Source organism: Salvelinus sp. IW2-2015, linkage group LG4q.1:29 (genome assembly GCF_002910315.2).
Source record: "Salvelinus sp. IW2-2015 linkage group LG4q.1:29, ASM291031v2, whole genome shotgun sequence".
Lineage (NCBI taxonomy): Eukaryota > Metazoa > Chordata > Actinopteri > Salmoniformes > Salmonidae > Salvelinus > Salvelinus sp. IW2-2015.
Window position 1 is genome coordinate 85,807,744 of NC_036842.1, and position 24,633 is coordinate 85,832,376.

Sequence of the window (24,633 nt, forward strand, 5' to 3'; positions counted from 1 at the left end):
AGAGAATGCCAAGAGTGTGCAAAGCTGTCATCAAGGCAAAGGGTGGCAACTTTTAAGAATCTCAAATATAAAATACATTTTGATTTGTTTAACACTTTTTTGGTTACTACATGATTCCATATGTGTTATTTCATAGTTTTGATGTCTTCACTATTATTCTACAATGTAGAAAATAGTAAAAATAAAGAGAAACCCCTGAATGAGTAGGTGAGTCCAAAATGGTACCGTGTATAAAAAGGTGACAAATTAGACACTAATAACAATATGGGAATATGTGTCACCAGTAACATGGGGAAACGTTTCTGCTGTATTCTCAATGACCGAATACAAACATTCCTCACACAACGCTCTCTGCAAAAAACTCATTGTCTTTCTACCCAAACACAGAACAACAGACCACATACACACATTACACACACTAATAAGCCAGCATGTTCATCACAACAGCAGAGGAAAAGTATTTGCATGTTTTGTTGATTTTAAGAATGCTTTTGAAACCATATGGATGGATTATATTACAAAACCCTATGCATCAAACAAGTTTGTACATTCACAAGCTTGACGTAACCATGCGTGCAAGGAATATGGGACCAAATTCTAAACTACTTTAATACACATATAGGTGAATTTGTCCCAATACTTTTGGTTCCCTAAAATGGGGGGACTTTGTACAAAAAGTGCTGTAATTTCTGAACGGTTCTCCCGATATGGATGAAAATAGCCTCAAATTAAAGCTGACAGTCTTTAATCTCATAGTGACTGTATAATTTAAAATGCAAAGTGCTGGAATACAGAGCCAAAACAACAAAAACAGTGTCACTGTCCCAATACTTTTGGAGCTCACTGTACATGATTGCCATAGCCTGAGGGACATCCCATGAACATTAATTCCCTGAAGTATTTACATGCCAGAAAGTATTCATACCCCTTGACTTATTCCACATTTTGTTGTTACAGCCTGAATTCAAAATGGATTAAATATATATTTTTCTCTCACCGATCTACAGTCGTGGCCAAAAGTTTGGAGAATGACACAAATWRACATTTTCACAAAGTCTGCTGCCTCAGTTTGTATGATGGCAATTTGCATATACTCCATAATGTTATGAAGAGTGATCAGATGAATTGCAATTAATTGCAAAGTCCCTCTTTGCCATGCAAATGAACTGAATCCCCKAAAAACATTTCCACTGCATTTCAGCCCTGCCACAAAAGGACCACCTGACATCATGTCAGTGATTCTCTCGTTAACACAGGTGTAAGTGTTGACGAGGACAAGGCTGGAGATCACTCTGTCATGCTGATTGAGTTTTGAAATACAGACCTGGAAGCTTCAAAAGGAGGGTGGTTCTTTGAATCATTGTTCTTCCTCAGTCAACCATGGTTACCTGCAAGGAAACAGGTGCTGTCATCATTGCTTTGCACAAAAAGGGCTTCACAGGCAAGGATATTGCTGCCAGTAAGATTGCACCTAAATCAACCATTTATCGGATCATCAAGAACTTCAAGAAGAGCAGAAGGCTTGTTGTGAAGAAGGCTTCAGGGCGCCCAAGAAAGTCCAGCAAGCGCCAGGACCGTCTCCTAAAGTTGATTCAGCTGCGGGATCGGGGTACCACCAGTACAGAGCTTGCTGAGGAATCGCAGCAGGCAGGTGTGAGTGCATCTGCACGCACAGTGATGCAAAGACTTTTGGAGGATGGCCTGTTGTTAAGAAGGGCAGCAAAGAAGCCACTTCTCTCCAGGTAAAACATCAGGGACAGACTGATATTCTGCAAAGGGTACAGGGATTGGACTGCTGAGGACTGGGGTAAAGTCATTTTCTCTGATGAATCCCCTTTCCGATTGTTTGGGGCATCCGGAAAAAAGCTTGTCCGGAGAAGACAAGGTGAGTGCTACCATCAGTCCTGTGTCATGCCAACAGTAAAGCATCCTGAGATCATTCATGTGTGGGGTTGCTTCTCAGCCAAGGGAGAGGGCTCATTCACAATTTTGCCTAAGAACACAGCCATGAATAAAGAATGGTACCAACACATCCACCGAGAGCAACTACTCCCAACCATCCAGGAACAGTTTGGTGACGAACAAGGCCTTTTCCAGCATGATGGAGCACCTTGCCATAAGGCAAAAGTGATAACTAAGTGGCTCAGGGAACAAAACATCGATATTTTGGGTCCATGGCCAGGAAACTCCCCAGACCTTAATCCCATTGAGAACTTGTGGTCAATCCTCAAGAGGCGGGTGGACAAACAAAAACCCACAAACTCTGACAAACTCCAAGCATTGATTATGCAAGAATGGGCTGCCATCAGTCAAGATGTGGCCCAGAAGTTAATTGACAGCATGCTAGGGCGGATTGCAAAGGTCTTGAAAAAGAAGGGTCAACACTGCAAAGATTGACTCTTTGCATCAACTTCATGTAATTGTCAATAAAAGCCTTTTACACTTATGAAATGCTTGTAATTATACTTCAGTATTCCATAGTAACATCTGACAAAAATATCTAAAGACACTGAAGCAGCAAACTTTGTGGAAATTAATATTTGTGTCATTCTCAAAACTTTTGGCCACGACTGTACACACAATACTGCATAATGACAAAGTGAACACATGTTTTTAGAAATTGTAGCTAATTTACTGAAAATGAAATACATAAATGTCAAATTTACATAAATATTCACATCCCTGAGTCAGTAGATGTTCTAATCAACTTTGGCAGTGATTACAGCTGGGAGTGTTTCTGGGTAAGTCTCTAAGAGCTTTGCACACCTGGATTGTACAATATTTGCACAGTATTATTWAAAAAATTCTTCAAGCTCTGTCAAGTTGGTTGTTGATCATTGCTAGACAGCCATTTTCAAGTCTGGCCWTAGATTTTCAAGCAGATTTAAGTCAAAGCTGTAAATAGGCCACTTATGAACATGCAATATTGTCTTGGTAAGCAACTCCAGTGTATATTTGACCTTGTGTTTTAGGTTATTGTTCTGCTGAAAGGTGAATTTGTCTCCCAGTGTCTGTTGGAAAGCAGACTGAACCAGGTTTTCCTCTAGGATTTTGCCTATGCTTAGCTATATTACAATTATTTTTAACCCCAGAAATTCTCCCTAGTCTTTGCCGATGACAAGAATAACCATAACATGATGCAGCCACCACCATACTTGAAAATATGAAGAGTGTTACTCAGTGATGTGTTGTGTTGGATTTGCCCCAAACATAACATTTTGTATTCAGGACATAAAGTTCCTTTCTTTGCCACATTTTTTGCAGTTTTACTTTAGTGCCTTATGTTATTCTGTACAGGCTTCCTTCTTTTCACTCTGTCATTTAGGTTAGTATTGTGGAGTAACTACAATGTTGTTGATCCATCCTCAGTTTCACAACCATTAAATCACAACCATTAAACTCTGTAACTGTTTTAAAGTCACCATTCGCCTCATGGTGAAATCCCTGAGCGGTTTCCTTCCACTCTGCCAACTGAGTTAGAAAGGACGCCTGTATCTTTGTAGTGACTGGGTTTATTGATACACCATCCAAAGTGTAATGAATAACTTCACCATGCTCAAATGGATAWTCACTYTCTGCTTCTTTTTTTTTACCCATCTACCAATAGGTGCCCTTCTTTGCATGGCATTGGGAAAACTCCCTGGTCTTTGTGGATTAATCTGTGTTTGACATTCACTGCTCGGCTTACAGACAATTGTATGTGTGGGGTACAGAGAGGAGGTAGCCATTCAAAAATCATGTTAAATGCTATTATGGTATATGTTTTTTTAAATGTCAAGTCCATACCAAAGCATCCAGGGTTGTATATAGTCTAGACTGTCTTTGTAGTCCTGTTGGGGTTGTAAAGTGTCTAGACTGTCTTTGTAGTCCTGTTGGGGTTGTAAAGTGTCTAGACTGTCTTTGTAGTCCTGTTGGGGTTGTATAGTGTCTAGACTGTCGTTGGAGTCCTGTTGGGGTTATGTGGTGTCTAGACTGTCTTTGAGTCCTGTTGGGGTTGTATAGTGTCTAGACTGTCTTTGGAGTCCTGTTGGGGTTATGTGGTGTCTAGACTGTCTTTGAGTCCTGTTGGGCTTATATAGTGTCTAGACTGTCTTTGTAGTCCTGTTGGGTTATATAGTGTCTAGACTGTCTGTAGTCTGTTGGGGTTATGTTGTGTCTAGACTGTCTTTGTAGTCCTGTTGGGTGTTATGTGGTGTCTAGACTGTCTTTGTAGTCCTGTTGGTTATGTTGGTGTTAGACTGTCTTTTAGTTCTGTTGGGTTGTATAGAGTCTAGACTGTCTTTGGAGTCCTGTTGGGTTATATAGTGTCTAGACTGTCTTTGGAGTACTGTGGGCTTATATAGTGTCTAGACTGTCTTTGGAGTCCTGTTGGGGTTGTATAGAGTCTAGACTGTCTTTGGAGTCCTGTTGGGGTTATATAGTGTCTAGACCAAGGATGGGCAACTTTGATGGGGGTGGAGGCCACAAAAAAAACTGAACTCATCATAAGGGGTCACAGAGGCTTGTGGGTCTGCGTACCCACATCCATACGCACCCCACCTTGCGAGCAAAACAGTTTAACGGTCTCCCTCGTGACAGTGAAGAGAAATGTTTTTAGTTTTAAAGTAGATTTTTTTWTTTTATTGGTTTGCGGGTCTACTAAAAGGGGGGCCAGTTGCCCACCCCTGATCTAGACTGTCTTTGCAGTGCAGCCGTCTGTTCAGACAGTGTCTGTGTCGTGACACAGTGTGGACGCTCTACATTCCATGACTCTGCCCAYCCAACAGGTCACAGTGTCTTCGCTGCTGGACGGTGTCTAGTCTATTGTGTCTCTGCCAGTTCTTTTTAGAATTAATCAACACTTTGGACACTCTCCCTCGTCTTCGCCCACATTACAACGCCCTGCCAACACCGTGCCTTACTCAAGCTCCTTCATCTCTTCCACTTCCTTCCTTCCCTCTCTCTATTTCTCTCCCTACCTACATCCCCCACATTGCAAACCCCTACCTTCCCACATGAAGAAATAGTACAGTATATTTAAGCAATAAGGCACGAGGGGGTGTGGTATATGGCCAATATACCACGGCTGTTCTTAGCACGACATAACGCGGAGTGCCTGGATATTGTGGTATATTGGCCATATACCACAAACCCTGAGGTGCCTTATTGCTATTATAAACTGGTTACCAATGTAATTAGAGCAGTAAAAATAAATGTTTTGTCATACTGTCACGCCCTGACCTTAATATTCTTTGTTTTCTTTATTATTGTTGGTTAGGTCAGGGTGTGACAAGGGGTGATATATGTTTTTGTCCTGTCTAGGGTTTTTATATGTTTATGGGGTTGTTACTAGTCTAGGTGTTTTGTTATGTCTATGGTTGCCTAGATTGGTTCTCAATTAGAGGCAGCTGTTTATCGTTGTCTCTGATTGGGAACCATATTTAGGCAGCCATATTCCTTGAGTATTTCGTGGGTGATTGTCTATGGTTAGTTGCCTGTGTCAGCACTATTATTATATAGCTTCACGTTCGTTTTGTTGTTTTTGTATAGTTCGTTCTGTGTTCTTTCTTCATTAAAGAAGATGTATTCAAACCACGCTGCGCTTTGGTCTCATCGCTATAACGAACGTGACACATACCCATGGTATACGGTCTGATATAACACGGCTGTCAGTCAATCCGCATTCAGMGCTTGAACCACCCAGTTTATGATATGGAATAAATTAATAGTTAACTATAGTATAAATACTGTAGTAAAATAAAACTGTAGTATATACTATAGTAATTAAAGGAGTGGTTTTGACGATTGTAGTATACTGTAGAATTTACTCTAGTGTTTTTGCGGACTGTAGTATACTCTAGTATTTACMGTAGTGTTTATGCWGMCATTACTGTAGCATTTARTATAGTGTTTTTGTTATATTACATTTGACATAGAAGCAGAGGCTTTCTCCTTGAGGAAACCTACTGGAGAAATACTAAAAGAGCACATTTTTCATAACCTGTCGATAGGCTGGGGTCTAAACAGATAGTTCAGCATTTCTACTATTTTCTATAACCTGTAGGGAACCCAATATATGGCCTACACTGAGTACACAAAATATTAAGTACACCTGCTCTTTTCATGACATACTGTAGACTGACCAACTGAATCCAGGTGAAAACTATGATCCCTTATTATGTCACTTGTTAAATCCAGTACAATCAGTGTAGAAGAAGGGGAGGAGACAGGTTAAATAAGGAGTTTTAAGCCTTAAGACAATTGAGACATGGATTGTGTATTTGTATCATTCAGATGGTGAATGGGGAGAGCCTTTGACTGTAAGAGCCCTTGAACGGGGTATGATAGTAGGTGCCAGGCGAACCGGTTTGTGTCAATAACTGCAATGCTGCAGGGTTTTTCACGTTCAACATTTTCCTGTGTGTATTAAGAATGGTACACCATTCAAAGGACACACAGCCAACTTGACATAATTGTGGGAAGCATTGGAGTCAACATGGTCCATGATCAGTGCATACTTGTATATTTCTTACTTATGGGTGGCACAATGTAGGATATGTGGGAGGAGAATGAGAAGGGTATGTGCACGACCATTCTGTTGCCTACCCCTTTTGGATTGTTAATAAACATCTTGGATTCTAACCATCTGCCTCCTGTGTCTGCATCTGGTTCTCGCCTTGTGCCCTTATAATTACATGATTCCATATGTGTTATTTCGTAGGTTTGATGTCTTCACTATTATTCTACAATGTAGAAAATAGTAAAAATAAAGAAAAACCCTTGAATGAGAAGGTGTGTCCAAACTTTTGACTGGTACTGTATATATGAGAGGGGGTCAGTGTTTTAACCTGTAAAGTGAGCTCATGGTTTGTTTGGCACCATTCCACTCAACCCCACACTCACACTCACCCACACACACAGTCCTCTGTAATGTATTATTCATTGGGCTTTGTGTTATTCATATGACAGTTGTTGAGCTCACGTCTATTCAAGGCAACGACAAGCGATATGATATGAAGCAAGGCCTCTGAGAGAAAAAATCTTTTGAATAAAACATCAGTAGGAACTAATCTGTTTAGGTAAACGACCAGATGATTACTGTGAAAAATGTACAACTAAATGTTAAAACACTGGAAYCTTTACAGTCTGAATACACAGGCTACAGGCTGCAGACACAGAGAGCAGACCACTAATAAAGTGACGAAGGAGCGCATTCCAAAATGCGTCTGCAATAAATATAAATTCCTGAACCTTCCTTTATGATATCAGTAACGTGACAAGGTATTTATACTGAACAAAAATATATGTGTTTACATCCCTGTTAGTGAGTATTTCTCCTTTGCCAAGATAATCCATCCACCTGATAAGTGTGGCATGTCAAGAAGCTGATTAAACAGCATGATCATTAGACAGGTTTACCTTGTTCTGTGGACAATAAAAAGGCCACTCTAAAATATGCAGTTTTGTATCACAATACAGTGCCACAGTTTGAGGGAGCGTTCAATTGGCATGCTGACRGCAGGAATGTCCACCAGAGCTGTTGACAGAGAATGTAATGTTAATTTCTCCACCATAAGCCYCCTCCAACCATACCTGCGGAAGTTTTTTGCGGGTGCTGCATTTTTTCGCAGACTTGTGGGGTGAGAGAACAGCAAAAACAAACAAAAATGTCCCCTGGCAATTATCACTGGAATATATTTGGTTTAAAATCTGTGGAATGGCGTGTACAATGTACTACTCAACCTCATCATACTTAGGCTAAATTGACTAATTTAGCCTACTTGTGGAACAGTGCATACAATGCAACATGAAGTAGATTCATTATACACGCTATCAAGGCTGACTTCAAATACCGACATCAATGTAAACGTAACCAGAGCATAAAACAGCTAAATGCAAATGCAAACTATGCTAGATAAATCCTACACATGCATTGAAATAAAAGGTATGCATCAAAGGAATGACTTAGGCCTACAATCGACAGGGACACATAAAGACAAACAAACTCAACCAAGGAATGAAGAAACATCTACACACTAAGCGCCTCGGTACAGGTAGGCATAGTGGAGCTCCATGGGGTGTGGCTGAATGTACAGCGTCTCTGTCTAGTAGCCAGCTAGAATTAGGCTATTCAGTTTGTGGGCAGTTAGACATTTTCTGGGCACAGTTGAGTAGCCTACAACGCTTAAATTAAAATGATAACTGGCACGCAGATCTTTAGAAATTGTAGGATCAATTGTAAATTGTCACTCATATGAAAAAGGTTGCAGACCCCCTGCAATAGGCTATAGGAAATCCCCCTTGTGTAACGGCGCATACAGTGTACTATGACATTGTGATTGTCTCGTGCGCTCCACACCAAAATTGTTGCTCTGCATTCAGAGATGTTCCTTATAATGTGTACGCTCAGCTCATTTTTGTATTTGCCTGTCTGCATTATTCGCAATGGAATAAGACTGCTCTGAGAATATTAATATTGCAACATAGTAGCCAACACAAAAAAAAATCCCCAGACCAGCTTGTCTCTGTCTGATATTATTGTGTTGCCTACGCAGCATCTGGGTGCTCATTATGTACAAAAACAGCCCTACATCCACACTATAGCTAAATAACTTAGCTATATTGAATTACGTTTTGCCAGCAAGATTGATCTGCTAGAATATCACATTTTAATTCAGGAAGATGGACAAGTAAGACTGATAGAGTGAGAGGTGGAAATGCATTATACCAGAGGCAGGTAGGCTACAGGTAGGGGTGCAGGCAGAGGATGATGATGTAGGCCTACAGCAAGAAGTTAAAAAAGCTATCTAGGTTATCATTAATTATTTGCATTATCTCAATTATCATTCTGTCACTGCATGACAACGCACATTTGTTATAGCCTACAATTGTTATTGTCTTTGAAGCCAAAAAGAAGACATGTATTTTGGGGAAATGCTCTAAATACCAAATTGTTCAGTTATTTATTTTCATACCAATAGGCCTACATTAAATCAAAATTGCACTAGCCTACAGGGCAAAAAAATGAAAATAACAATTAGGCTTACAGCTATCACAACCTATATTTTAATAACAATTTTTWWWAAATGGTTTCGAATYGTCACCAAAAAGGAGGGCCCCCCACCTCCCAATTCCCAATTAAATTAACCCCTGACTATCAGATTACAACAAGGCTTACAAGGCCAATTTCAAATGCCAACATCAAATTCAAAGCAATCGACGCACTGCCTAAACAGCTGACCGGCAAAGCAAATGGCACTGTGTCTGCCCTCTGCTTTCTAAAAGTGACAGAAAAGGAGCACAGGCTGGCAGCTGCTCTCCGTGGAATGCTCTCCATGGTCCTAAAGTCTGCCATTACAGTAAACAGCCATTGCATTTTAATCGTGTTTATTTCTATTTTTTATTAATATATATTTTTTATTCCCTTATTTTCGAGGGGTGCACCCTCAGCACCCCTCCTTCCCATGGCTATGCCTCCAATGTCAAGTTTGAGAATTTGGCAGTACGTCCAACRMGCCTCACAGGTTTCCCGAAATAATTCCCCTGTATTTAGCGCCATCCATCATTCCTTCAATTCTGACTAGTTTCCCAGTCCCTGCCAATGTAAAACATCCCCACAGCATGATGCTGCCACCACCACCATGCTTCACTGTGGGGAAGGTGTTCTCGGGGTGATGAGAGGTGTTGGGTTTGTGCCAGACAAAGAATTTTCCTTGATGGCCAAAAGGCTACATTTTAGTCTCATCTGACCAGAGTACCTTCTTCCATATGTTTGGGGAGTCTCCCACATGCCTTTTGGCAAACACCAAACATGTTTGCWAATTTTTTTCTTTAAGCAATGGCTTTTTTCTGGCCACTCTTCCGTAAAGCCCAGCTCTGTGGAGTGTACGGCTTAAAGTGGTCCTATGGACAGATACTCCAATCTCCGCTGTGGAGCTTTGCAGCTCCTTCAGGGTTCTCTTTGGTTTCCTTGTTGCCTCGCTGATTAATGCCCTCCTTGCCTGGTCTGTGAGTTTTGGTGGGCAGCCCTCTCTTGGCAGGTTTGTTGTGGTGCCGTATTCTTTCCATTTTTTAATAATGGATTTAATGGTGCTCCGTGGGATGTTCAAAGTTTCAGATATTTTTTTATAGCCCAACCCTGATCTGTACTTCTCTACAACTTTGTCCCTGACCTGTTTGAAGAGCTCCTTGGTCTTCATGGTGCCGCTTGCTTGGTGGTGCCCCTTGCTTAGTGGTGTTGCAGACTCTGGGGCCTTTCAGAACAGGTGTGTGTATATATACTGAGATAGTGTGACAGATCATGTGACAGGTGACATTGTACACAGGTGGACTTTATTTAACTAATTGTGTGACTTCTGAAGGTAATTGGTTGCACCAGATCTTATTTAGGGGCTTCAGAGCAAAAGGGGTAAATACATATGCACGCACCACTTTTCTATTTTTTATTTTTTTGAATTTTTTGAAACAAGTTACTGAAATCCGTTTTACCTCATTTCTACCAGCATGTGCAACCAGAGGAAAACAACTGTAGACCACCTTTATCCACACACAGAGATGCATACAAAGCATTCCCTCGCCCTCCATTTGGAAAATCTGACCATAACTCTATCCTCCTGATTCCTGCTTACAAGCAAAAACTAAAGTAGGAAGTACCAGTGACTCACTCAATACGGAAGTGGTCAGATGATGCAAATGCTAAGCTACAGGACTGTTTTGCTAGCACAGACTGGAATAGGTTCCTAGATTCTTCCGATGGCATTGAGGAGTAGACCACATTAGTCACTGGCTTCATCAATAAGTGCATTGATGATGTCATCCCCACAGTGACGTACGTTCATACCCCAACCAGAAGCCATGGATTACAGGCAACATCCGCACTTAGCTAAAGGGTAGAGCTGCCTCTTTGAAGGAGCAGGACTCTAACCCGGACGRTAATAAGAAATCCTGCTATCCCCTCCGACGAAGCATAAAACAGGCAAAGCGTCAATACAGGACTAAGATTGAATCCTACTACACCGGCTTCGATGCTCGTTGGATGTGGCAGGTCTTGCAAACTATTACAGACTACAAAGATCATCTGATGCAGCACTCCATCACTCTCCTCCTTGGTAAAATAGACCTTACACAGCCTTGAGGTGTGTTTGGTCATTGTCCTGTTGAAAAACAAATGATAGTCCCACTAAGCCCAAAACAGATGGGATGGCGTATCGCTGCAGAATGCTGTGACAGCCATGCTGGTTAAGTATGCCTAGAATTCTAAATAAATCACAGACAGTGTCACCAGCAAAGCACCCCCACACCATAACACCTCCTCCATGCTTTATACGGTGGGAAATACACATGTGGAGATAATCCGTTCACCCAAAACGCGTCTCACAAAGACACAACGGTTGGAACCAAAAATCTCCAATTTGGACTCATCAGACCAAAGGACAGATTTCCATTGCTCGTGTTTCTTGGCCCAAGCACGTCTCTTCTTCTTATCGGTGTCCTTTAGTAGTGGTTTCTTGCAGCAATTCAACCATGAAGGCCTGATTCACATAGTCTCCTCTGAACAGTTAATGTTGAGATGTGTATGTTACTTGAAGTCTGTGAAGTATTTATTTGGCCTGCAATTTCTGAGGCTGGTAACRCCAATGAACGTATCATCTGCAGCAGAGGTATCTCTGGGTCTTCCATTCCTGTGGCGGTCCTCATGAGAGCCAGTTTCATCATAGCACTTGATGGTTTTTTCGACTGCACTTGAAGAAACTTTCAACGTTTTTGAAATGTCCTTATTGAATGACCTTCATGTCTTGAAGTAATGATGGACTGTCATTTCTCTGCTTGTTTGAGCTGTTCTTGCCATAATATGGACTTTGTCTTTTACCAAATAAGGCTATCTTCTGTATACCCCCTTACCTTGTCACAGGAGGCACACCTGTTAATTGAAATGKATTCCAGGTGACTACCTCATGAAGCTGGTTGAGAGAATGTCAAGAGTGTGCAAKGCTGTCATCAAGGCAAAATGTGGCTATTTGAAGAATCTCAAATATAAAATATATTTAGATTTGTTTAACACTTTTCTGGTTACTAAATGATTCCATATGTGTTATTTCATAGTTTTGATGTCTTCACTATTATTCTACAATGTAGAAAATAGTAAAAATAAAGAAAAACCCTTGAATGAGTAGGTGTTCTAAAACTTTTGACCGGTAGTGTACATGAGAATGCTATTCACTGACTACAGCTCAGCGTTCAACACCATAGTGCCCTCAAAGCTCATCACTAAGCTAAGGACCCTGGGACTTAACACCTCCCTCTGCAACMMGATCCTGGACTTCCTGACGGGCCACCCCCAGGTGGTAAGGGTAGGTAACAACACATCTGCCACACTGATCCTRAACACTGGGGCCCCTCAGGGGTGCGTGCTCAGTCCCCTCTACTCCCTGTTCACCCATGACTGCATGGCCAAGCACGACTCCAACACCATCATTAAGTTTGCCGAAGACACAACAGTTGTAGGCCTGATCACCGACAACAATGAGACAGCCTACAGGGAGGAGGTCAGAGACCTGGCAGTGTGGTGCCAAGATAACAACCTCTCCCTCAACGTGATCAAGACAAAGGAGATGATTGTGGACTACAGGAAAAGGAGGGCCGAGCACACCCCCATTCTCATCAATGTGGCTGTAGTGGAGCAGGTTGAGATCTTCAAGTTCCATGGTGTCCACATCACCAACGAACTATCATGGTCCAAACACACCAAGGCAGTCGTGAAGAGGGCACGACAACGCCAATTCCCCCTCTGGAGACTGAAAAGATTTAGCATGGGTCCTCAGATCCTCAAGAAATTATACAGCTGCACCATCGAGAGCATCCTGACTAGAGGTCGACTGATTAATCGGAATGGCCGATTAATTAGGGCCGATTTCAAGTTTTCATAACAATCGGGAATTTTGGACACCGATTTGCCKKRWWWWWTTTTTACACCTTTATTTAACTAGGCAAGTCAGTTAAGAACACATTCTTATTTTCAATGACAGCCTAGGAACGGTGGGTTAACTGCCTTGTTCAGTGGCAGAACGACAGATTTTTACCTTGTCAGCTCGGGGATTCGTTTTTGCAACCTTCCGGCTCCTAGTCCAACGSTCTAACCACCTGCCTTACATTGCACTCCACGAGGAGGCAGGCTGACTACCTGTTACGCGAGGGCAGCAAGAAGCCAAGGTAAGTTGCTAGCTAGCATTAAACMTATCTTATAAAAACAATCAATCTTAACATAATCACTAGTTAACTACACATGGTTGATGATATTACTAGTTTATCTAGCGTGTCCTGCGTTGCATATAATCGATGCGGTGCCTGTTAATTTCTCATTGAATCATAGCCTACTTCGCCAAACGGGTGATGATTTAACAAGCGRATTCGCGAAAAAAYCGCTGTCGTTACACCAATGTACCTAACCATAAACATCAATGCCTTTCTTTAAAATCAATACACAAGTATATATTTTTAGACCTGCATATTTAGTTAATATTGCCTACTAACATGAATTTCGTATAACTAGGGAAATTGTCACTTCTCTTGCGTTCCGTGCAAGCAGTCAGGGTATATGCAGCAGTTTGGGCCGCCTGGCTCATTGCGAACTGTGTGAAGTCCATTTATTCCTAACAAAGGCCGTAATTAATTTGCCAGAATTGTACATAATTATGACATAACATTGAAGGTTGTACAATGTAACAGCAATATTTAGACTTAGGGATGCCACCCGTTAGATAAAATACAGAACGGTTCCGTATTTCACTGAAAGAATAAACCTTTTATTTTCGAAATGATAGTTTCTGGATTTGACCATATTAATGACCTAAGGCTCGTATTTCTGTGTGTTATTATGTTATAATTAAGTCTATGATTTGATATTTGGTAGAGCAGTCTGACTGAGCAGCAGCAGGCTCGTAAGCATTCATTCAAACAGCACTTTCGTGCGTTTGCCAGCAGCTCTTCGCAATGCTTCAATCATTGCGCTGTTTATGAGTTCAAGCCTATCAACTCCCGAGATTAGGCTGGTGTAACCGATGTGAAATGGCTAGCTAGTTAGCAGGGAGCGTGCTAATAGCATTTCAAACGTCACTCGCTCTGAGACTTGGAGTAGTTGTTCTCCTTGCTCTGCAAGGGCCGCGGCTTTTGTGGAGCGATGGGTAACGATGCTTCGAGGGTGGCTGTTGTCGATGTGTTCCTGGTTCGAGCCCAGGTAGGGGCGAGGAGAGGGACGGAAGCTATACTGTTACACTGGCAATACTAAAGTGCCTATAAGAACATCCAATAGTCAAAGGTATATAAAATACAAATGGTATAGAGAGAAATAGTCCTATAATTCCTATAACAACCCCAACCTAAAWCTTCTTACCTGGGAATATTGAAGACTCATGTTAAAAGGAACCACCAGCTTTCATATGTTCTCATGTTCTGAGCAAGGAACTTAAACGTTAGCTTTTTTACATGGCACATATTGCACTTTTACTTTCTTTCCCCAACACTTTGTTTTTGCATTATTTAAACCAAATTTAACATGTTTCATTATTTATTTGAGGCTAAATTGATTTGATTGATGTATTATATTAAGTTAAAATAAAAGTGTTCATTCAGTATTGTTGTAATTGTCATTATTACAAATAAATAAATACATTAAAATTWAAAAAATCGGTATCGGCTTTTTTGGTCCTCCAATAATCGGTATCGGTATCGGCGTTGAAAAATCATAATCGGTCGACCTCTAATCCTGACTGGTTGCATCACTGCCTGGTATGGCAACTGCTCGGCCTCCTACCGCAAGGCACTACAGAGGGCAATGCGTATGGCCCATTACATCACTGGAGCCAAGCTTCCTGCCATCCAGGACTACTATACCAGGTGGTGTCAGAGGAAGGCCCTAAAAATTGCCAAAGAATTGCCAAAGACTCCAGCCACCCTAGTCATAGACTGTTCTCTCTGATACAGCATGGCAAGTGGTACCAGAGCTCCAAGACTAGCCATAAGACTCCCGAACAGCTAAACAACTGGCTTCCCGGACCATTTTTACGCTGCTGCTACTCTCTGTTTATTAGCTATGCATAGTCACTTTACCTCTACCTACATGTACATATTACCTCAATTACCTCGACTAACCTGTGCCCCCGCACGTTGACTCTGTACTGGTACRCCCTGTWWKTAGCCTCGTTACTGATATTCTATCGCTGCTCTTTAATTATTTATTTWTTGTTATATATATTTTTACTTCAGTTTATTTGAGTAAATACTTTCTTAACACTTATTTTTCTTAAAACTGCATTGCTGGTTAAGGGCTTGTAAGTAAGCATTTCACTGTAAGGTCTACACCTGTTTTATTCGGCGCATGTGACAAATAACATTTGATTTGATGGTTTGATTTGAAATGCTCACCTTCGARGGCCACTGGCACGCTGGAGAAGTGTGCTCTTCATGGATTAATCCCAATTTCAACTGTACCGGGCAGGTTGCAGACAGCARTTTTGGCGTCATGTGGGCGAGCGGTTTGCTGATGTCAACGTTGTGATCAGAGTGCCCCATGGTGGTGGTGGGGTTATGGTATGGGCAGGCATAAGCTACAGACATCGAACACAATTGCATTTTATCAATGGCAATTTGAATGCACTGAGACCCCGTGATGACATCCTGAGGCCCATTGTGGTGCCATTCATCAGCCGCCATCACCGCATGTTTCAGCATGATTATGCATGGCCTATTATCGTTATTAAGGATCTGTACACAATTCCTGGAAGCTGAAAATGACCCATTTCTTCCATAGATTAGAGCCTAATGAATTTATTTAAATTGACTGATTTCCCTATATGAAGTGCGTTTTATATTATTGATCAGTGGAGTTAGTTAGTTCCTGAGATCTACACCAGTAAGACTTTGATCATGAACCACAATGTGAGGAAGAGAGTCAATATTTCTGTACAGGCAGACGAGCGGCTTACTTGTTGACAATGCAGTGTGGGTGACTTTCAAGAGGATTCTCTATGGACTATTTGAGAACAAAGGTACTATTTATGGCAGAGGAACGAAACAGGCACTCTCTGTGTACAGTATCAATCCACACGCCTGCATAGTGTAGCACACTGTAGCACTTCTCTTCTGTATATCAATCTAATAGCCTGCTGCATAGATACCAATTTACATTAACCCTGTCATAAGTAGCGTAATGGTTAGACACATCTTCTCTAGTCATCCTGGCCTCACAACACAAGCGACTCTTTTTATTCATAAAAGTACAGACTGCAATCTGATTGAGATGCGTAACATGTACACATTAATGACTAAATCGAATGGTATCCCACTACTAGTCTATCAAAACACAGACCTTTTATCTACCCCTTGACATCTTCGCTCATAAGGAAATGGCCATAAATTGAATTGGGGCCCAGTGTCAGAAAGGTGAAAAAGACAATTAAGCCAGCATGGCAGGAAGTCGTTTTATTGAGATCCGCTAACAGCATGAGATAATGTGTTGTGGTCCAGACTCCAGCTAAAAGCCAGACTAATGCATTTCACCCAATCAATCACTGTGTAACTGTGTGATGTTATGAAGACTTCAGACTGCGTCAATTTGATTACTAGTGGTGCATCCCAAATAAGGCCCTATTCCCTATTTAGTGCACTACTTTTGACAAGGGCCCATAAGGGTGAAGCCCATGAAACTGGAGTGTCTAGACCAGGGGTCTCCAACTTTTTCTAGCACAAGCTACTTTTAAATTATGTTTTGAGCTACTAATTTTTCCTAGATTTCAAATACACTCTTTGTATTTTCACAAATTCTGTTTTCTCTCATTTATTTTTAACTCTCAAAATTACCATTATTTATAGAGAAACAATGAAATGTGGTGTTCTGAGTCGATGTCAATGCTTAAATCCCACCTGAAGACAATTTTTGAGGGCTGGAAAAAAAACGGACACATTTTGATTTGAGTGTAATACCCCTGAAATTGTGCATTTTGTTTTGCACGAGAGGAATGTGCTGGTCTAGCCATGTTTTTGCTGCTGCATATGTCATGACAGAGTTTGCAATACAAAGCCCATCCGATTGATACAATTAATCATTATATAATTCTGCCAGGTAAGCTAACTTTGCAGTTAACATTTATTTGAGAAGGTTTGGGGAAAMTCTTTCTGTCTACCCAGAAGACAGCTATTATAGCTAACTGGCTACATGAAATGAATGATAGAAAAACACACGCACCACACAGACATACTAGCTACATGAAGTGAATGATAGACAAACACATGCACCACACAGACATAAGGAGGCAATATTGCTGGAAATTATTTGGCAGATATTGTTTTACGTTTGGCTTTTTAAGCCAATTGTGGTTAACTAGGGGTGGGATAATGTCAATGTGGAAAGGATCGGATAGTTGTCACGCCCTGACCGTAGAGATCCTTTTTATGTCTCTATTTTGGTTGGTCAGGGTGTGAGTTTGGGTGGGCATTCTATGTCTGGTGTTCTATGTTGTCTATTTCTTTGTGTTTGGCCGTGTGTGGTTCTCAATCAGAGGCAGCTGTCTATCGTTGGCTCTGATTGAGAACCATATTTAGGTAGCCTGTTTTCCCACTTTGAGTTGTGGGTGATTATTTTCTCTTTAGTGTTGTCCGTCACTTACAGCATTGTTTGTTTGTTGTTTTTGGTTTGAGTGTTCATATTTATAAATAACGTATTATGAATAGTTACTACGCTGCACCTTGGTCCTCTTCTCCTTCTCCCGACGACGTTCGTTACAGAATCACCCACCACCAAAGGACCAAGCAGCGTGGGAAAATGGACTCCTGGACATGGGAGGAAATTTTGGATGGCAAGGGACCCTGGGCACAGCCGGGGGAGTATCGCCATCCGAAAGAGGAGCTGGAGGCAGCTAGAGCGGAGCGGCGACACTACGAGGAATTGGCGCGAGGTAACGGGCACGAGAGGCAGCCCCAGAATTTTTTGGGGGGTGGAACACGGGGAGATTGGCGGACTCGGGTAGGAGACCTGAGCCAACTCCCCGTGCTTACCTTGGCGAGAGAGTGACTGGGTAGGCACTGTGTTATGCGGTGAAGCGCACGGTGTCCCCAGTACGCACGCATAGCCCGGTGCGCTACATCGCAGCTCCTCGAATCGGCCGGGCCGGAGTGGGCAGCGAGCCAGGAGGGATGATGCCGGCTCAGCGCATCTGGTCTCCAGTGCGTCTCCTCGGCCTGGGGTATACTGCACCAGTCCTACGCACGGTGTCCCCAGTTCGCCAGCACAGCCCAGTGCGGCCTGTTCCAACTCCCCGCACTTGCCGGGCTACAGGGGGGATCCAGCCAGGAGGAGTTGTGCTAGCTCTGCACTCGAGACCGCCAGTACGCCTCCACGGTCCAGTGCATCCGGTGCCTCGGCCAAGGACAAGGCCTCCTGCATTTCTCCCCAGCCTGATGAGTTCTGTGCCTGTGCTAAGCCCTAACCCTCCTGCATGTCTCCCCAGCCTGGTGAGTCCTGTGCCTGCTCCCAGAGCCAGGCCTCCTATGTGTCTCTCCATTCCTGTGATGATCCATGGCAAGAAGCATCCAGTGGTGATCCATGGCACAAAGCCTCCAGTGATGATCCATGGCAAGAAGCCTCCAGTGATGATCCATGGCAAGAAGCCTCCAGTGATGATCTATGGCACGAAGCCTCCAGTGATGATCCATGGCACGAAGCCTCCAGTGGTCACCCACAACTCAAAGTGGGAAAACAGGCTACCTAAATATGGTTCTCAATCAGAGCCAACGATAGACAGCTGCCTCTGGGACGTGGACCCCGCTCCACCTTAGTCTTGGCCCACCTAGGTGGCGCCTCTGTAGCGGGGACCCTTACCGCCGACCCCGGACCGGGGAACCTCGCAGCGGGCCCCGGACAGGAGGGAGACTCTGGCTGCTCCGGACAGGAGGGAGACTCTGGCTGCTCCGGACAGGAGGGAGACTCATGGCTTGCTCCGACTGAAGCCCGTCGCTGGAGGCTCCGGACTGAAGCCCGTCGTGGAGGCTCCGGACTGAAGCCCGTCGCTGGAGCTCCGGCACTAGAGGGCGTCGCTGGAGGCTCCGGACTATAGGGCGCCTGGAGGCTCGACTAGAGGGCGACGCTGGAGGCTCCGACGGTAGAGGCGACGCTGGAGGCTCCGGACTAGAGGCGTCCGCGGAGGCTCCGACTACCCAGAGGCGCGTGAGCTCCTGAGATCTAGAGGCGCGACGCTGGAGGCTTCGTGCCATGGATCATCACAGGAGGCTTTGTGCCATGGATCATCACAGGAGGCTTCGTGCCATAGATCATCACTGGAGGCTTCTTGCCATGGATCATCACTGGAGGCTTCGTGTCTGATACTTGTGAGATGATGATAGGTAATATTCCATGACAGATAATATTCATGTTAATTTGTATTTTGAGGAAACTAAGGAAACCCACTGATGACTTTAGTGATGAGCCTGATGACTGACCCAAATCCTTCAGAGCCCTATCCCAGCTAACAATTCTAGGGAGAGAGAAAGTTTTTGTAATATTACCCGCAATCTTCCCCTAATGTTTGAGTGTCCAGTTTTCCATTAGTTAGGAGAACAATCTACAGTATGTTAGCAAAACATTCTGATAATCTTTTTACCATGTTTTGGTGTTCAAGTTCAGAGAACAATCCCTTAATGTCAAGCAGAACTTATCTYGAACGTGGTTACAATGTTCTCAAAATATACAACATTAATGTTCTCGGCATGTTTTATGGGATGTTGCAAGAACATTTATGTGTCCAGTTTCCTGAGGGTTAGGAGAATATTCCATTAATGTCCCACCAAACATACACAGACCATGCCATGTTCTCAGAATGTAAAATACTAATGTCCGAGACACATTTCATTGAAACGTTGCAATAACATTTCTGTGTATCAGTTGTCAGGACGTTACCTGATGGTCCCAAAGAAACGTTCTCCCTCCCAAAAAAAGTTCTTACACGTCACGTACCTTTGCCAAACCCATCTAAACCCTGATTGGTGAACCACTCACAGCTCTTTCTGTCTTTTGGCAAGGTCAGGATTACTCACACACAGTATTTTTAACCTACAGTGTTTTCAACTTACATATTTAACACACAAATACATTGTGCATATTCATTTATACAGTAACTACTATTCAACATGTATTTATCTAGGATTTGACCTCACAACTTCTTGGGTCGCAGCATAAATTTTTTCCTGCTATACCACCATGTCTGTGTCAGTTATCAGTTACTTTGTTTATTCTCTCACCATTGATTTGATTTATTTATTTCAACAATTGAAAGGCTTTATGTATAGTTGTCTAATGTTGGTGGGTTATATTAACCTGTTTAATGATACTCCTGAATCACAATGATCAATACAAGTTTTTATTGAGTATACTTTTGACAGAGCTGAGACTTACTTCAAAGTGCATTTACCCTGTTGCTTACACCTATCAAGTTATTTCAGATTTACAGTGCCTAGGGAGGAGGGGTTAGGGTCTTTTCTGGACAGGGCCTAACTATACTTTCTGAATAAGCATATGCCATGGAGATATAATTTATTGGGACAGTGGTTAGGATGGTTGTTATTGGTGCTGGTGGCCTGGGTTTGAGATCTGCTATGGGAGTCAARCTATTCTCATATTCATAGTAATATACAGTACCAGTCAAACGTTTGGATGCACCTACTCATTATTCTACTATTTTCTACATTGTAAAATAATAATGGAGACATCAAAACTATGAACTACACATATCATGTATTGTAGTAACCGAAAAAGTGTTAAGCATTTATTTTGTTGGCTGCTTGTCGTTCACTCTGCAGTCCAACTCATTCCAAACCATCTCAATTGGGTTGAGGTCTGGTGATTGTGGAGGCCAGGTCATCTGATGCAGCACTCCATCACTCTCCTTCTTTGTCCCTTACACAGCCTAGAGGTGTGTTTGGTCATTGTCCTGTTGAAAAACAAATGATAGTCCCACTAAGCACATACCAGATGGGATGGCGTATCGCTGCAGAATGCTGGGGTAGCCATGCTGGTTAAGTATGCCTTGAATTCTAAATAAATCCCAGACAGTGTCACCAGCAAAGCACCCCCACAACATCACACCTCCTCCTCCATGATTCACAGTGGGAACCACACATGCAGAGATCATCCGTTCACCTACTCTGCGTCTCACAAAGACACAGRGGTTGGAACCAAAAATCWKAAATTTGCACTCATCAGACCAAAGGAGAGATTTCCACCGGTTTAATGTCCATTGCTCGTGTTTCTTGACCAAAGCAAGTCTCTTCTTATTATTGGTGTCCTTTAGTAGTTGTTTCTTTGCAGCAATTCGACCATGAAGGCCTGATTGACACAGTCTCCTCTGTACAGTTGATGTCTAGATGTGTCTGTTACTTGATCTCTGTGAAGCATTTATTTGGGCTGCAATTTCTGAGGCTGTTAACTATAATGAACTTATCCTTTGCAGCAGAGGTAACTCTGGGTCTTCCTTTCCTGTGGTGGTCCTCATGAGTTTCATCATAGCGCTTGATGGTTTTTGCGACTGATCTTGATGAAACGTTCAAAGTTCTTGAAACTTTCTGTATTGACTGACCTTCATGTCTTGAAGTAATGATGGACTGTCATTTTTCTTTGCTTATTTGAGCTGTTCTTGCCATGATATGGACTTGGTATTTTACCAAATAGGGCTATATTATTTATACCACCACTACCTTGTCACAACACAACTGATTAGCTCAAACATATTAAGAAGGAAAGAAATTCCACAAATTAACTTTTAACAAGGCACACCTGTTAATTAAAATGCATTCCAGACGACGACCTCATGAAGCTGGTTGAGAGAATGCCAAAAGTGTGCAAAGATGTCTTCAAGGCAAAAGGTGGCTACTTTGAAGAATCTGAAATATAAAATATATTTTGATTTCTTTAACACTTTTTTGGTTACTACACGATTCCATATGTGTTATTTCATAGTTTTGATATCTTCACTATTATTCTACAATGTAGAAAATAGTACAAATAAAGAAAAACCCTTGAATGAGTAGGTGTGTCCAAACTGTTGACTGGTAGTGTAATTTTAAGTTAAACAAAACAAATTTAATTTTAAAAAGCTTAAATGCTAAATTTATAGGCATGTTTTTGAAGTGATTTTCTTGGTCTGTTGTTGAAATGCTGAACACTCCTATCAGCCCGTAGCGTGTCACAAATGCTTCACAATTTWTTTTAAAWAATATGCCTAGTTTCCTGAATCGAGACACAAATGGCAGGCTATAGCCTTCAAAATAATATAGCCTAAATAATACATTTTCGTTTCTTCTGAGGTTACCTGGCTWGCTCCTGACTGATTTTGAGTTAGTATTTTGTTTAATACGTTGTTGAAATGTTGAACGTCAATTGATAGTGACAGAATCACAAATTACTTCCCAAACAAAGTCGATTTTTTGTCTCCTCGGCTGTAGAAGGTTGTAGCGCAGCCTCAGAAAAACCAAAGGTTTTCTATATGCATCGGAGTCATGTCTTTCCCCTGTATTTTACAGCTTGTTTCTAGCATAAAGGGTTGCTAAAGCGTCGTTATATCAGGTCCATWCATTTAAAAAAAATCTTAAACTAACAAGGGGTAGTCCTATGCTTTTAGCCATTTTCTTTAACAAAAGCCACTAAATGTTCAGAATCTAAAATAACACCTTGTTTTTTTTACCTGGTGTTTTATGTTAATTGCTCGTGAATTAAAATGTGCTTCTAGATTCTCTCTCTGTGCTTTGGCTTCAACAATAAGTACCTCGGTCTTGCCTTCATTAAGTTGGAGGAAGTTGTGAGCCATCAAAGTATTTAAATCACTAATGCAYTCTAACAATTTATCCGACAGAAATGTCAAGTTGTGTATCGTCTCCGTAGCAGTGAAAATCAATGCTGTGCTCTCTGATAACATTGCAAAGGGGTAAAATATATTTAAATTGTAGTGGAGCAGGTTGAGAGTTTCAAGTTCCTTGGTATCCACATCACCAACGATCTATCATGGTCCAAACCCACCAAGACAGTCGTGAAGAGGACACAACAAAACCTTTTCCCCTCAGGAGACTGAAAAGGTTTGGTCCCCAGATCCTCAAAATGTTCTACAGCTGCACCATCGAGAGCATCCTGACTGGTTGCATCACCGCCTGGTATGGCAACTGCTAAGGCATCTGACCATAAGGGAAATGCGTATGGCCCAGTACATCACTGGGGCCAAATCCAGGACCTATATAATAGGCGGTGTCAGAGGAAAGCCCATAAAATTGTCAGAGACTCCAGTCACCCAACAGTCATAGACTGTTTTCTCCGCTACCGCACGGAAAGCGGTACCGCAACGCCAAGTCTAGGACCAAAAGTCTCCTTTAACAGCTTTCTACCCCAAGCCATAGGACTGCGGAACAATTTATTAAATGGCCACCGGACTATTACATACCCCGCCAACAGCTCTGCAACCCCCGCAGCAACTTGCCAAGCCCCCCCCCCCCGCCGACTAGCATCACTACTCTGGACGGTTCTGACTTAGAATATGTGGACAACTACAAATATCTAGGTGTCCGGTTAGACTGTAAACTCTCTTTCCAGACTACATTAAGCATCTCCAATCCAAAATCTAGAATCGGCTTTCTATTTTGCAACAAAGCCTCCTTCACTCATGCTGCTAAACATACCCTCGTAAAACTGACTATCCTACCGATCCTTGACTTCGACGATGTCATTTACAAAATAGCCCTCAACACTCTACTCAACAAATTGGATGTAGTCTATCAAGTGCCATCCGTTTTGTCACCAAAGCCCCATACACTACCCACCACTGCGACCTGTTTGCTCTCGTTGTTGCTGGCCCTCACTTCATATTCGTCGCCAAACTCGCTGGCTCCAGGTCATCTATAAGTCTTTGGTAGGTAAGCCCTGCCTTGTCTCAGCTCACCCACCCATCTATTTTACAATAGTTATATTTTGTTTGGTTTTAGTCCTGGCCTTTCTCTATTTCTGATGTCCATCTGGTTGGATTTCTATTTGTAACTGTGCTATTTTCACAAAAGTCCCAAACTATATATATTCCACAGACTCTGTATGTTTTACATTTGTTATCTTGTTGTTATTATCCCACCCTTCAGCTCCATTCAACCCCTCCCATTTTCTCCTGACACCATCCATTCTGGATTTCTATTTTGCCATATATTTTTCAACTGTGCTGTGATGCTTCACAAAATACTGAACCTTTCTATCTCACTAGTTTCTACAATATTGTAATTTAAAGATAAAAAATGTGCTTAAAATCATTATTATATATTTGATCGATGACTACGACTTTTCAAATGACCCAGTATTGCTATCTGCAGCGTTAGTTCTAGGTAAATGTTGCAATTCTTCAGCCATTTCCTGGACCTGTGACCAAAAACAATATACATATGGACAGTCCCCAAATAAATGATCTAATGACTCTGCCTCCTCCAGCAAAATCTGCAGAGCTGGGAAGATTGTATCCCCCATATATTTAACATTCTATTGGTTTCAAGAATTTTGAATAATAACTTAAATTGAAAAATTTGAGGTTTTGAAATCCGGCGTTCGTTTTGAGTGTCAATTCATAACAGTGCCATGATCTCTCTCTT

At 42.1% G+C, this 24,633-nt stretch overlaps 1 protein-coding gene and 1 non-coding gene across 2 annotated transcripts in view; both read right to left on the reverse strand.

The window, feature by feature from the left end:
• The window catches only part of LOC111962706 (carbohydrate sulfotransferase 8-like), a 94,755-nt gene that overhangs the window by 32,297 nt on the left and 37,825 nt on the right, over nucleotides 1–24,633 (reverse strand). The window lies entirely within an intron of this gene.
• LOC111962903 (U7 small nuclear RNA) lies at nucleotides 5,920–5,972 on the reverse strand. Its single transcript, XR_002877188.1, has one exon. It is a non-coding gene; the product is annotated as a U7 small nuclear RNA (small nuclear RNA).